This window comes from Corvus hawaiiensis, chromosome 15 (genome assembly GCF_020740725.1).
Source record: "Corvus hawaiiensis isolate bCorHaw1 chromosome 15, bCorHaw1.pri.cur, whole genome shotgun sequence".
Taxonomy (NCBI): domain Eukaryota; kingdom Metazoa; phylum Chordata; class Aves; order Passeriformes; family Corvidae; genus Corvus; species Corvus hawaiiensis.
In genome coordinates, this window is record NC_063227.1 from 17,602,694 (window position 1) to 17,618,244 (window position 15,551).

The 15,551-nt window shown below is 55.8% G+C and overlaps 1 long non-coding RNA gene across 2 annotated transcripts; it reads left to right on the forward strand.

Annotated features, from left to right (window-relative positions):
- The first annotated feature begins 372 nt into the window (after positions 1–372).
- LOC125333920 lies at positions 373–14,593 on the forward strand. Of its 2 annotated transcripts, none has more exons than XR_007207006.1 (3): positions 373–805; positions 4,954–5,129; positions 10,766–14,593. It is a non-coding gene; the product is annotated as an uncharacterized LOC125333920 (long non-coding RNA). The 2 variants fall into 2 exon arrangements; XR_007207007.1 differs by having other exon boundaries at positions 388–805; positions 11,934–14,593.
- The last annotated feature ends 958 nt before the right edge of the window (positions 14,594–15,551 follow it).

Below are 15,551 nucleotides of genomic sequence, written 5' to 3' on the forward strand. Positions count from 1 at the left end.
TGGGAAAATGTCAGGGTATTCACTTTGTGATTTTCCTGCTTGTGCTATCTGGAATGTGTCTCTCCACCATGACAAAGGTCACAGCAGAGACACCCTGTGCCTCTGCATGCCCTGTGCTTCTGCTCTTTGCTGAGGCAACCTGCAAGAAGGCAAGGAATTGGAGCAAGTCACCCCCTCAGGAGACCACAAACACCCCCACTCCTCCTGGAGCAGGTTTTCCAGCCCAAAATCTGTGCCTGTTTTGAGAGGGTGTGGTTCTGGGCTCCCATGGAGCTCTCATCCAGGCAGGATCTGGCTCACTGGGGAGAAAATCCTGCCCTCCACCTCCCTGTCCTCCCGGCTCAGCTTCACAGTGGGGTTGGCCAGGGAGAGACACATTAGTCCTTTTAGATGCCTCCTCTCACCCTTCCTTAGGCAGGACTGAAGCACCAGAGCCTCTTGGGGTGTCCTCTGGGTTGGGACAGCCTCTCACCCCATCCCCTGCTCGGGGGAGCTCCTGTAGCTGCCCTGCTTTGTGCTCTGCTTCCTCAGCACCGGTTACGCAAGAGGCTTTGGAAGCAAGACAAAATAGCAGCGGGAAGAAATCATCGCACGGCTCTGGTGGGAAAAGATATTATCCTGCGTTGCCGGCGAGACTGGCCGTCGGCAGGTAGGGCCCGGAGGAGCGCTTCGTGGCAGGATGATCGCTGATAAGATGCCGGGTCCTGCTCCGATGGCCTCGGGAGAGGGAAGCGCTGTGCTGTGAAGCTATGGAAACGGCCAGGCTGGGTGCGGAGCGGTAATTGGGCCACTCGCATCACCGCAGGTACGCCGGCTCTTTGTGTGCACCACGCCGGAAAGAGCGCGGCTGCGGGGACGGCCATGGAAAAGTTGCTCCATTGGAAGCGCCGGCTCTGCCGGCAGCTGCCCCCGGCCGATCCCCCCCTCCCCGGCCCCCCGCTCTGCCTTTGAGTCACCTCGGCGGCGTGACGGCTGCATCCGCCCCGCGCGAAGGTCACGCTTAAAAGCATTGGACATGGCTGGGCGCGGAGGTGGGAGAGGCGCTGCACAAGTCGCATCGCGTTTGAAGGAGTTGCGGCCAGGGCAAACCTCCCCAACGTGCCCTTCGAGGAAGGGGGCTCCCACCGCCTTTCATTATTTGCCAAGAAACGTAAGCCCAGAGGTCCGTGAAATTGTCAGGATGTGTGAAATCAGGCACCGCCGGGCAGCTCTCCTGCACGACCATTTTAAATATTTAACACGTTGATTATACCACATTTGTATTGAAACGCTGGTGTGGGCCCAGACCCGGGGTTTGGGGAGGGGCGGGTGGGGGGGGGGGGGGGGGTGGGGGGGAGATTTGGGATTTGGCCACCCTGCCCTGGGCTCCTGGCAGCCGCCGCAGCGCCGGCGGGAGGGGGCGGCGGGGGGGGCAGCGGGGAGGCTGTGCGGGAGGCACTCAGGCGGCGAGGCGCTCCTGCTCGGGAGCCTCCGAGTGACAAACGCGCTCAGGAGCAGGAATTCATTCCTGTAAATATGTTTGCATTATTTATTTTAAGCATTTTTATAAATCATAATAGGAGAGACATCTGCTGTTAAAACTGCAAACTGCATTCATGCCTAGGGCAAGGCGGGAAGAGGCTTTTCCCCGGGAAAGCTTGGGAAAGTTTGGGGAGCACCGCTGATTTTGGGGGTGGGGACAGGGAGAAAATGTGCGGGGGCATTTTCTCGGTGGGAGTGAAATACACCCATCCCTCCCGGGGGCTTTGTTTCAGTCCTTCCCTCCTCCTCCACCCCTCTGGCTTTTGACACCTTTTTTATATGGGCTTTATCATGAGGACGGCATCTCCCTCTCGCCTTCCTGATGGCCAGAGAAGCTGGGAATAAAGCACCCCACTCCTCTGCAGAGACAGGCGGGCACATGTGGGTATCAGTGGGTCTTGTTTGCCTTGGGCGCAGCGGAGAGGTCCGGAGGGGCATCCGGCACCTCTCAGTGATGGCACAGCACGAAAAAAATTCCCTCTTCCCAACCAGGTGGCATCTGCAGGTCCCTGGAGCCGAGAGCTTCTGGAGACGGCGGTGGCTGGCTCTGGGTGAGGGGAGGAAGCTCCGGGTGACTCTGACTCACCGCTCCGCAAGATTAATTGCCGGGCGTTGCAGGAGGTTTATCACTGCCACCCGCGCTCGCCGCGTCGCGCCGCGGCTGCGGCTCCTTCTGCCCGGGGAACCGGGGAGAGGAGAGGCCTGCTGGCAGCCGGGCTGTGTCGGTGGAGCCGGCGTGTCCGTGCGAGGGGGAGGCGATGGTGGATATCTCCCCTCAGCAGCTCCAAGCGTCAGCTCAAGCGCCCCAGGGCGCAGGGGGTCCTGGGTCTGCTTCCTGAACGGGTCGCGCTGTCCTCTGCCTCAGTTCCCTGCCCCTCAGGGCAGCTGGGTTTGAGTTGGGATCTCGCTGCCGCGCTTGACTCCTGTTTTGGAGCTGTTCTACCTCGCGGAGAGGCCCCACCATGGGAAACGGGTGGCAAATCCACTCATTCTCCAGGGCCCACCCAGACTTCCTCTCCATCCTGATGTCCTCAGCCATCCTGTCCCACAGCACTGACAAGCTCAGCAACTGTGATGAACAAAATCTTTTGCATAATCAATAATTAATGTCTGGGGTTTCCAAGCAGCTAATTAATCTCCTGGCGAATCGTGAAAAAAATATTTAGGATAAATGTAGGTGTTTTCAAGCCAGGTGAGCAGAGGTTCACACTCGGCCCAGGCTCTTCTGTTAACCCACATCCATCCCTGGAGAGCTTCTTGCTCCAAGTGATGCTGTTCATTGCCAGAGAGTGGACAATATTGATCATAAATATTTGCCTAATGAGATCATATCTGCTTTCCAGCATATGCAGTGACTGACCTCAAAAGGCCTGGTGTCCTTTGGGTGAGCTCCCAACGAGCGTAATTGTCTATCTGAGTCTTGCAGCTCTGGAGGTGACCTGCACTGGGGTGTGTGGAGGGGTCAGGTCAGTCCCAGTGACACTGGGATTGCTGGAGGCAGGGAACAGACCTTTGCTGGGGCACATCAGAGCCTCCCACCCCAGTGGTCCCACCCAAAAGCTGGGAAATACAGCACATAAACAATCCAGGTTCCAGCCTTAGGCAAAGATTTGAGAGGATTACTCTGGTCACTGGTTGCAGATTCGGGGGATATGACGGGCTCCATCCAGCCCATCCCCAATAAACTCCAACTTGGGAAATCTCTGCTAGGTTCTCTAGAAGATTCAGCAGCAGTTGTATGCTGGCATGGCTGCCCTGGGCAAAGGCTTTGACCCAATTTCAGGCAACTTGAAGGGTCAAAAAGCCCTCGAGGCAGCAATTTCTCTCTGTGACTTTCGGGGAGCCTGTGTGGCTCTCCCCTGCTGGGGACCTGTGAGGTCTGGTGGATCAATCCCAAGGCAGAGCTGCAGCCGTGGCTCCTCGCTGGTGACCAGGGACGGAGCTTTGCACTCTCCCATCAGGTCCCTGATGAACGTGCCTGGGCTTTGCTCAGGTCCAGGCTTGCTGCAGTCCATTTCTGTGTGAGCAGGCTATGAATTCGTTCTCCCCAGCTCTGGCTCTTCAGCTCGTCCCAGAATAGCCAAGTCAGTGACTCGTGGCTCATTTTGAACAATTGCCAAGCAGCTGCAGCTGTCCTTGACTTTATCTCTGCTCCAGTGTGGCTTTGCCCAGCTCCACAAGTTCACACTAGGAGACTCCACTCCCCCTTCCCAGAATAGAAGACATCCAGGGCCCAGTGTCAGCAAGTTTAGCAGCTGTGGGAAGTGTTATCCTTTGAGCAATCAGTAATTAGTCTGGTTGAAAGGCCAGAGTCCTTGTGGCTAATGAGTAGCTCGAGATGAAACCTACAATCTCCTGACCCTCTTTAAGTCTTGCTGGGGGCTTCCAAAGGCTTCCTGGATTGCTCTCACCTTCATGCCAGCTCCCAATGGCCTCCTGTCATGGGAGTTGGTCCTCTCCAGCAGACCCAAAACTCATGGTCACTCCTGCCTGGTCACCTCTGGTTATGTCCTGTTCCTCCTCACACCCCCTGCCCTCCCCACTGCTCTCAGCCACCTGTTTCCATCACACCTTCTACGTCCCTGCTCGCTTCCAGTCTCCAGCCTACCTGTCCACAGCTGCCACGTCTGGAGCTGCTGGCTCCGTGACCAGGGCCGGCCTCGCTCAGTGCTGGTTGAGGAGATATTGTAGGGACACTGTTGGAGGCAGGGGGAAGATGTTTGATGATGGTTGATGCTGGTGATAGCCAGATCTGCTTCTGATGGATGGAGCTAACTCCTGTGCCTCCAGCGCCTCTTAATCTTGTCATCAACCTGGAAAAAGATATAGCTCGCCTTCTGGAGAGCTCACCTGGGTGATTGTGAGCACTGATTTTTGGGTTTGGCTCACGCTGAGGGACTGTGAAATCAGCACAGGGCAGAAGACTCAGCCAGGACAAGAGGATCAGGCAGCAATTGCTTCTCTGTGCAGATACTTTGTGCATTCAGCCACTGGTTCCTCAGGAAAAGCAGGGAAAATGAAGTCATGGTGGGATTAACGGATTTACCTGAGACCTCTGGAGCCTCCTTTCCCCTTGTTTTACCTATTAAGTATCTCTGCTTCCCTGCTTTGCCGACAGTAGCTTCTTTTCCTTCAGAGGTGTTCCAGGCTGGGAATATTCACAGCCCTGTGTTATCTGGTGTCAGCAAAGACTTGGGAACATCTTGGACTGAAGTCAGTTGATTTATTGTTCCTGATTCTTAGAGCAGCCCAGAGTATGATGTGATGGGATCTTCTCATTGGCCTTCACTTTTAGTGGGGTTGGAGTAAAGAGGGTCACAAGAGTTTGGAGTAGTTCTCCTTCTTTTTTTTAATCTTATTTTTTTTTCCCTTTGGTTTTTCCTTTTGTTTTTGTTTTTTTTCTTTTGTATTTTTTTTCTTTTCTTTCTGAAGGTAGTTCCTCCCCTTTCCAGGATGATGAGAACAGCAGTGGGAGATTTATCCTTGAGAAGGGAAGGATTCAGAGGGATCTAAAGCAGCCGTGCAGTACCTATGAAGAGATGTTTGAGAAGACAGCCAGACTCTTCAGAGCAGTTCATGGTGAGAGGAAGAGAGACAACAGGTGTAAGGTAAGAGAAGCTCAGACTGGTGATAAAGACACACTTTTTTCCATGAAGGCAGCCAAGCATCATCAGCTTGCCCAGGAAAGCTGGACTGTCTCCATCCTGTGAGGTTTTCAAGCCCCTCTGGGCAATGAGGTCTTGCAGTTGACCTTGCTTTGAGCAGAAGGTTGAACTAGAGACCTCCTCAGGTCCCCTCTGAGCTGGAAAAGTCTGCCACTCTATGCTGAGGTCAACGTGGATGGGCTCGTAGGAAGGATGACATTCCAGGACTGCTCCACCTCCTCACACAATGAACTCCAGAGCAGTTTTTGGGGTCCTGAAGGCTGGAAGTATGTGGCTGAACCATATCTAAGGCCATGGATCACCATGCACTGGCTTCATAGAACCATAGAATAAAATCTGAGAGTGGTTTGGGTTGGAAGGGACCCTAAAGCTCTTCTCATTCCAACCCCTTGCCACAGGCAGGGCCATCCTCCCTCCACTAGAGCGGGTTGCTCAGAGCTCCCCCTCTTCTGCACTAGGACATCGGACTTGATAGAGGCCATACCCCATCCATGGCATCTCCTGGGCACGTGTCCCATCCCAGGACCGTCCCAGGTACCAGAGTGAAGCAGAAGGAGAATCACAAGGTCTGGCAGCCGCCCAGCTGTGCCTGAGCCAAAGGGACCCAGCGGGATGCCCAGAGATGCACTCCTGCCATCCCCTGCTGTGCTGCAGGCCAGTCTGGGGCACTCGGGGCCTCGGGGGACCAGAGGGAGGCTGCAGTGGTTGAGTCAGTGTCTCTGAGCTCAGACTCATAAAAACCTGCGGACCACAGTGGCTGGGAAGGCTGTGCTGATGTGCAGCACTGCCACGGTTCCTCCCTCCGTGTTTTCTGTGACCTCTTTGCAAGGCAGCTTTTGGCGCTGAGGTTCACATCCTCTCCAGATCTGCTGGCTGTGGCAAAACGAAATTGGCTCTGCACAAGCTCCCCAGCTCCACATGCACCTCCCTGCAGAGGAGACGGAGAGGGCTGAAATTGCCGAGTGCTGGTTGTTCCTGTCAGCAAGGCAAACCTCACCTGGGGGATGCTCAGGGTTCCTTCAGCTTGTGCAGCTCCCCCCTCCCAGCTCAGATCCCCCCTTCCTGCTCAGCTCCCCCCTCCCAGCTCAGCTCTCCTTCGGGATGCGCGCTGCTTTGAGTGGGGAGTGCCAGTTCTTTAGCAACTCGACGTCCAGAAAAACCTGCAGTCACAAAACTAAATATAGCCCAAGAGAGGCCGTGAATATGGTGACGCAGTCTGGAAGTGGTTCCTGGCTGTTCTCCAGCAGCTGGGAGCAAGGCATGTGGCTTTGGCTTTTTAGGGGCAGTGGTGTGCAGGGAGGTGGGGGCCAGGGCTCGGCAGCACGGTGGGCTCCAGGGGGGACTTCATCCTCCTGTGGCCCCGAGCACAGGCTGGTGGGGTGAGGCAGCAGACAGCGTGCCACTCGTGGAATTTGGGGCTGGGAAGGGGTTTCAGTGGTGCAGACACCTGGTCCAGGACTCACTCAGCTGGAGCTCCCTGGTAGATGGGACTCGGAGCCTGATGTGGAGACTTGTGACATTTCCCACTGTGTGGCTCAGGACCTCCTTTAGCCCTTAAACAACAGTGCTGGCACTCCTGAGAGGGTCACAGGCAAGGCTCTGGTCTCACGGCCTGGTTCCCTCCAGCCTGAGGACTGTAGGGTCTCCTGGGCTGCAAGACCTCGTCAGAAGGGATGCACAAACCATCACCACCACTTGTGGCTCCATCAGGGCCAAACCAGGAGGAGCAGAGCACAGCAAGGAGCCAGGTAACCTCGGCCCCTCACCCTACACACTGCTGGGAAGGCAGCTGGCAGACCTCGGGCTGGACACCAGGCTCAGCCAGGGTCTCCCTCCTGCACTGGGAGGCAAAGCTGGGAGCTGGGATGGACTCACTGGGGACTGACACCTTGCTGGGTGCCACACTTGTGCTGAAACATGGTGGGGGTCAGGCTTGGCCACCTCTGCCTCACTGGCAGCTGCTGGGAGCAGCCCCAGGTGTCCTTCCTCTTATCGTGGTGGCAAGAAGAGCTCTCCAAAGAGGAAACAAGGTGCAGGGACATCTCCAATCTGGCCTCCAAACTGGCCCGCAGAACCTCCCTGCTGCAGGGACTGGGCCCCATGCTGGAGGGGATCTCTGTGCCTGTAGTTCTGGAATGGCTCTTCCTCACTCAGCCAGATGCCCCCCAAGCCCAGGAAGCTCCCAGGGCTGGGCACAGCATGTGGGACAGGGTGGTCTGCTGGCCAGTGGGAAATGCGGGGCTCTAGCCAGGACGTGCTGTGGCCCTGCTCATGACCCAGAGCCACACTCAGTGCCTGGCTGCCAAGTGGGAACCTCAGGAGCCATTTCCAGGAGGAACTGTAGGTTGATTTGACAAGATTCTGCCCACCCAGCCTTTTGGGGTGTGCCTGAGGGTACTCACCCTGGTCAGACCCTCAGTGTGCTCCCCAAAGAGGGAAATCTGCCCTCGACCCTTGCTGCATCCTGTCCTCATGGGGGGGATCCTGCAGAGAGCCAGGTCCTGTGCTGAGGGAAAGGCAGGAGAGCGGCAGAGCCGGCCCTCACATCCGGAGGGTGCTGGGAGCTGCAGTCATCACCCCGTCACGTCTGGGTGCACAACCTTGTCTGCAGTTTCTGCTTTTCCTTGGACTGTCTTTGCCACAATAACAGCTGGATTTTAACTCTGGGACCTACTGATGGGAACCAGAATCAGCTTCTGATCAGCCCCACTATTTCTCTGAATGATACTCATGCCCAAAAATCCTGGACAAGGCTGGGGAGGGCAGCAGGAAACATGTGCCACTGTCCTGGGTGGTTCATTGTGTGGACAACTCTGGAAAGCAAGGCATGAGGCTGGATTTAATGCACCCCATAGGGCTTGCCACATCCCATTCCCTGACTGCAGGAACAGTCATGGTCCCCCTCACTGATGTTGGGATGTTTATGGTGAACATTATGGGGAAAAGCATGGGAGAGGTGGGTGACCTGCACCCTGCTGTGGTGACAGAACTGCTCACCCTGTCCCAAACTGTCCCAGGTGCCCTCTCTGCTCTGCTGGATTCGGGTTTACCCCTTCCCTGCCCATGCTGAGATGCAGAACCAGCATCCTGTACATCAAAATATTAATCTGTAGGTTTCAGAGAGCTGAAGGAGCAGAGAGAGCCACAGCGGGAGCGCTCGGAAGCAGACGGCGCTGCTGCACGGAAATCTATGCCCAAATGCTCCATATCATATCATACAGCATATGTCTAGAGACAGGCCAACAAATTCAGACCTGAAAATGTGTATAATTGCCAGGCAGGACTTTGAGACTGAAAGAGATTCAAAGAAAACACAGTTTATGTGTTGAGAGCAGCGTGGTGGTTCTCTGGGAGTTAAGTTTAGTGGGACGGACCCTCCCCTTGCACGTTACTTTAGTCCTAGCAGAGCCTGAAGGTCAAACCTGGCTCACTCACTTGCACCACTTCAGTATTTGCTGGTTTGGCTCAAACCCAGAGCTTGCTGGTCTTAGCACAATACATAGTATCACAGAATCATGGAATATCCTGAACTGGAAGGGACCCATAAGGACTATTGAGTCCATCTCCCGGCCCTGCACAGGGCAGCCCCATGAACCACACCATGATTCTCATACATTTCCATCTATTTTTCCATATAGCTCTTTTTGCCTTTTCCTACTCTTTCTGCAGCTTAGTTTTCCCAATCATTGCCCAGAAACTGCCCTGGAACAGTGGAAAATGCTGTCGCCATCAGATTTTACTGTGGTCAATGGCACGTCCCAGTCCCCCCAGTCACAGAGACTGATTCCCTGGTGAGCCAGCACTCTGCCCTCCCAGCTTCCCAGCACAGGTCCTCAGGCAGCAATGCCACCACCCTCTGCTGCCACACCCCCTGTCTCCACGGTGGGAACCACCTTGAGGGCAGCCAAGCCTGCGAGCAGCTTGGGGGTACTATTTGGTGGCCTGAATGGCTTGTGTGGGCTTCAGAAGTGACCCAAATTGTGGTGTGACCTGCCCAGGGGGTGCTGGCTGGGTGCTGTCCCTCTGGTAACACAGGTGCCCTCCCAGGGCTCCCGCCAGCACCTGGGCTTGCACCAGCAGAGCGATGCCCCGGGCTGGGAGTCATGTCCATCTGCAGGCAGGTCAGTCCCAGTGGGAGTGGGAAACCTCATCCCAGCTTCCCTGCACACCTCCCACCCCCTTTTCTCTGTGGGATCTCCTCTTACATCCCGCCCTAAGCCCCCTGGCAGTACCACCAGTCACATCCCTGCAGCATCACCTCCCCAGTCCCAGTCTCCCATCCCTCACTTCCAGCACAGTGGGGAGCCTTGGGGCTCTCCCTTGCTCTCCTTCTCTCTCAGGAACCAGGTGAAACCCAGTAGTTTTTAGGATCTGTGTTGGCAGAGAAGAGCGAGCAGATGGTGCCCTAAAATCCCTGTGCCCCGAAGAGAGAGCTAGTGATCATTTGTGGAGCTCTCGAGATCTATTTTTTTCCCAGACCCTGCTGAGCCTGGCGAGGACTGTAATTACAGCCTGGACTGGCTGGAGAGGGCAATACCCGGATGGGCTCCTCGCCTTTCAGGCTGTAATTGGGCCCTGGCGATACAAAGCACAAAGCTCCTTTCCTTCCCGTTTGCCGGGCTCCCTCCGTGAAACCTTCCCCTGCCTGTGCTGGAAAATATGTAAATACCAGGGCACGGGAGAATTACTCCCTCGTGCCTGCGTCACGTCTGAAATACCCATTAAAAATATACGTTCCAAAAAGAGCACCTCTGCACCGAGCACAAACTCTCCTGGCAGTGGGGGGCTGTTTGAAGGGAGCTGGAGGGAGCGGATCAAAGGGAGGAGGGACGGCGCGGCTGTCCCGGCTAAATTAGCAGCAGGGATGGGGGGTTTGGAGGCTCCACAGGATCAATAGGACTATCTGGAAATGCCTGGCAGTCACGCAGGAGGCTGGGATTCAGCAGCGGGGTCCGCAGTGCTGTGCTGCGGCTCGGCTGGCTGTGCCAAGCCTGGGGAGGGATGCAGGGAGCCAGGGAAGGGGGATGAGAGGAGGGGGGAAAGGGGCTGCTGGGCCACGGGCTCATGCAGCAATGAGCAGGTTTAATGAAGAGCCTTGAGGACATCCATATCCCCCAGCATCAGTGGGATGGGGCTCTGGTGGCATCACCTCCCTGCCCCTGTCTGTGGGGTCCTGTCCCAGTTCGGGGTATGGTGTGACTGGTGGGGAGAGCAGGGAGTCCACACACATCCTCCTGGCTCCTCCTCTGCCTCATGGCCTTGGGGCCTGGGAAGATAATTACACATAAATTTTGTTGCAAAATCTCCCCTTCAGTGAAGCAGGGGACAATAATTTGTCCCAGAGACCCCATGTGATGAAGGAGCACAAACTGGCTTTTCTGGGCAACCTGACAGGGCTTGGAGGGTCTGGGAGGCGAGGGCTGGTGATGCCTCTAGCCCTGGTCTCCTCCAGGAACACCCCTGGGGATGTGCCTGGGGCTGGGGGAGCCACAGGGCTCTCAGGCTGGGCACTGGGATCTCTCACAACTCCAGCCGGTGAGAAAGGGCAACCCACAGAGACATTTTCTTCTTCTTCAAAGGAATTCAGTGTTTGGCTGGAGCGTTCAAAGGAGATTTAAAAAGAGAAGATAAAAAAGAAAGTTAAAAGCTGCCCAGTGAGGGGTGGAAGCAGGAACGTGGGGAGAGATCAGGGGCAGCGCCGTCAGCAAAGCAATGGCAGGACACCGAGAGAAGATGAGGAGAGCCTTCATCCCACGACTGCCCAGCCAGGACACTGATTCCCATCCTCCAGCATCTGCATCTGTTGTGGCCATCTGCAAGCTGAGTCCTGGCATTTCCAGAGCCCTGGAGAGCCCTGACTCTGCGGGAGGAGTGGGGCTGGAGGCAGCGGCGCTGGGCGACCCCGGTGGGAGCAGGGAGCCGTGCCTGGGGGAGTGGGACCGGCAGCCTGGGAAGGACGGGATGAAGCAGGGACACAGAGCAAGACACCGGGAGGGAAAATGTTAATCAACTGCAGTGCCTCCCTGAAAGGAGCCAAATGTAAATGAGATAATTAAGCTATTATTTAAAGCCGGGAGACGGTGGGGACAGGCCCGGGGTGGCCGGACTGCATTTTAATCAGCTGCCTGGCTGGGGCTGGGGAGCCCGTGCTGGTGATGCCCCTGCCTCTGATTCCCTGCCTCTGCATCCCTGCCTTGGCTGCCGGGCTCCTGGGTTACCGAACAGCCCCTCTGTGAGCCACTGCCAACCGCTGTCCCCTCTGCCCAGCCACTGCCATCCCGTGTCCCCAGGTAACCTGCCAGGTCAGGGGGCAAGGGGTTCAGGTGTGGGGGGTATCTACTCCTGTGTTACCACCTTTCTGTGGGGTTTTGTTTAGGCTGCAGGAGTCCCTCTGGTGCCTCAGTTTACCTGTTCTTGCTGTTTTGGATGCTAAAAGCTTGTAACGAGAGTAAGCAGTGCTGGTGAGGATAAATCCACCCAAGGAAAAGCAGAATTTAATTGCTCCAGTGGTGTTGGCCAGACTGGGTTTTGGGAGCCTTTTTTAACTGTCTTGTGTGGAGTTACCAGGTGACCAGAAGAAGTCTAAGTAATTGCCCTGTGGCTCCGTTTCCCCACCTCTGGGAGCAGCGCTGAGGTTTGGAGCCGCTCTCAGCACAGTGGGGAGCTCCAAGGTCACTTGTGAACTGCTGTGAGCCAAAAAATGGGGCAGAACTGGACTTTCTTCCTGTGTTTCTTTGTTTTGGTCAGGGATGGAAAAGAAAACTGTCCAAAGCCATCCACAACAAGGACAGTGAAGTCATTTTGTTCCCATGCCATCGGGACCATCCTTGCTGGTGGTGGAAGATCTGGCTCCTGGAGGCAGAGACCTCTGAGCAGCAGGGGGAAGACGGATGGTTGTTCGCTCCTTTTCTCATATATCAACCAGGATCTAGGTGAAGCACAGTTAGTAGGGGCCAGGTTCAAAGGAAACCCGAGGAGATGTCTGTTCCATGGAGCACCCTTAAGGAGAGCTCCACGCTGCAGGGGGAGCGGGTGCTCCCACTTCGCATGGGAGGTGTGAGAGTTCAAAGACACAAGGAAAAAGCCCATGGAGAGCTCTTAAGGAGAAAGGCAGCACCTCTCCAGCTCAGAAAACCCTGCTCCATGGATGTCTGGAGATCAGGGGAGCAAGCAAACGTTTCACGTGCCAACCACATTTGTAATCGCTTCCCCAGGCACCTGGCACTGGCCCCGATGGAAAAGGGGGACCAGGTTAGACAGATGCCTCCTGCCTCTTTACAACACAGCCCTTATCTTTCAAGAGGCTTTCTTACTGTATGGTTAAATGGTAAATTAAAAGCCTGATCCAGAGTGGCTTTCAAGTGCCTTGCTCTTATTTAGGTACCTCCTTCCTGCTATTTCCATTCCTTCACAGAGCTGGGCCCTTAAATCCTGAAGACACTTCAGAAAATGCTATCCAGCATTCCATCTTAGCAAAGGATTATTCCAGCTAGTCCACGGACCTCTGAGCATCCTGCCAGTGATGGCAACTGACCCCTGGCTGTGTGTGGGCTGGTCCTGTGCCATGTCCCTCCTGGGGCTGCCAGTGGTGGTGGCAGGGACACTGTGGAGGGGGTTGGTTTTTCCAAAGCACGCTGCTGGGGAGCACCACGCTGACCCACCCGAGCGTGAACCCAGCCTCCCACTGCTTTATTTGCGCAAAGCAGCCGGGTTTTTCTCCCTTCTCTCCACCCAGGCAGCCAGGCTGCAGCTGCCTCCCCTCTCCTGGGCCTGGGGAGGGACTTCAGGTGCCATCGGGCTATAAATGCTTAGCACCAGCCCCGCTGTGGGGGTGCTGCAGTTTTATTTGTGCGCTCAGGGTGTGCACGGGCAGGTATGGCCTTTGCTGACTGAGGAATGGGTTTGCACCCTTGTGTCTCCATCTCCCTCCCCCCCAGCTCTCAGGTGGGGTGAGCGCCATCAGCTCTGCCAGACGGATGTGATCACAGAGTGTGTCCAGGCCTCCGATCAATCACTGAGTGTCCCCAGGGCTCAGATCTCAGTGGCCCTGGGCAAGATCACACAGATTGAGCTTGGAAGCTGGGCTGGAAGTCCTTTATAGCTCCAAAATAATTTGAGGAATGAAGAAAGCAAATTCCCTGTGATTTATCCAACCAATCCCAGAGTGATGAGGAGGAGTTTGGGGTCACACGTGGCACAGGGGTTGCAATGCCTTGGTCTGAACTGACCATTGGACGATGTGAGAAGAGAACACAGGAGGTGAAATGTGTGGTTCTTGGGGGTTTATTTGCCATAGGAAACAATTTGCATTTCTGTTTCCTTCTGCCTGGTATTCACAGGCAAGACAAAATTAGCCAAACAATCTTTCTCTGAGCTCTGAGGTTTACTGCCCTGTGACTCAACTTCCCCAACTGTGTTCTAGGGAGAACAATCCTTTCTTCCCAGTCAGCAGTGTGGGAAGCTTTGTGCACCTCCTCCTTCAGGCAAAGCTCTGTCCAGAGCATCCAGATGGGAAGAAACTCTGCACTTGTGTGTCTTTAATCCCAGTTCCAGGACTGAGAGTTTGCAAACGGCCAGTGAGTGTGCCACAGGACCGTGCACGTGCTGGGGACAAGAGGAGATGCTGATGGCACAGCCCCTCCGGAGAGCACAAGCACAGCCTGGTGCCTTCATTCCTTGGGGCCAGCAAGGGTCCAAGCAGTGAACTCATGGATTCATTGAGGTTGGAAGAGCCCTCTAGGATCATCCAGTCCAACCATTCACCCAGCACTGTCAAGGCCACCACCAAACTGTGTCCCCAGGTGCTGCATCTCTGCATTTTTAACACTTCCAGGGATGGTGACTCCACCATTTCCCAGGGCAGCTGGTTCCAGTGCCTGGCAACCCTTTCAGTGGATCCCAGGGTATGATGGGATGCTGAAGGACATGTTGCAGATCTCAGGGGAAGCTTGGCAGTGCCTTGGTCTCTCTGCCTGTGCAGGAGCAACCCAGGGTGGGCAACCTTCATTTCTAGAGGTCCCTGTGCAGATATCTTGGGGTGGCAGAGGTGGCTCCTCACCTTATTGTGCCTGTACTGAGCAGAGGAGGGAGTTCACCTGTCCTGAAGCTCAACACAAGCCTGGAGAGCTTCTTCACATCATCTCTGGGGTGGAAGTGTGGCTGTGAGGTGGCCAGGGCTGAGTGGGACTTGGTGGCATTGCCAGGCTGGATTCGTGCCTGGAGGGGCAAAGCTTGGTGCCACAGCCTGCAGTGCTGGCACAGCTTAACAGGCTCCCAGCAAAGCTACTGGCACGAGTGGCCCCTGGTCTGGGCAGTGTGCTGGGGGGCTGGGGGGGCTTTCACAGCCTGCACAGCCATTCCGGGCAAATCCGTCTCAGGATGAGGCAAAATTAAATAAAAAACCGACTCAGTGCCCCAAGCACGTGTGAAGTTGTTTTCTCAAGGGTTTGTCCAAACGCCGAAGTTCCCATTCTCCCAGCAGGAAGAGGAGAGAAAAAAAGCCAGGCACAAAAGCCTTAGGAGCAGTCACTGGCTGGCGTGGGTGGGAAGGGGGCCAGGCTGGGCTCCGTGCGGTGGCAGTAATTTTCCACACGCGGTGGATTAGGTGAGACTCTCGGTCAGGAGTGAATTCTGGTTTTTTCCCCTTCTTCCCCACCTCCTGAGACCGGTGTTGGATGGGAACCTGGGAGAGGCGAGATAAAGGTTTTCTCTATCAGACAGCTGTTGAAAGATCTCAAATGAAGAGGCAGGCATCGCTCAGGAGCCATTCAAGGCAGCAAATGTGAAGGGTAAACTGCAAAACAGGTACTGCTTGTTGCCTTGAGAGGCCTTTGAAGATACATCCTCTCGTGGCTGGGCAGTTCCCCTGACCTCGGTCTGCCTGGGGCTCTCCAAGGCTCGGTGAGCTGCTGCCCTGGTGGGCTGGCTGTGCAACTGCCTTGCCAGCTAGAGCTGGGAGAGCATCATTTCACATCCATCAGGAGGTGGGAAAGGGGTAATCATCCACAGGGGCGAGGAAACCTTCAATTCTCCCGGTCCTCAGGTAGGGATGGGGTAACCATCAGCCTGGATGAGGGAATCTTGCACCCTCCCTCCATCCCTCCCACAGTCCCCAGGGCTGGTGGCTGCCCTGGGGGATGTGCAGCAGAGCCCAGCTCATCGCCCCAGCTCACTGACAGCCAGCCCTGACCCTGTCCCACGTCTCAGGCTGGACACATCCTGGAGCATGCTCGACTGCCTCCTCCCTAAGCTGCTCCTGCCCCTCCTGCTGTGCCCGGGTGGGACGCGGGTCGGGTGCGGGGACCACACCGTGGTCCCGGCCATGGTGCTGTTGCCACGTGTGTCACGAATCTAATCAGATCTCAC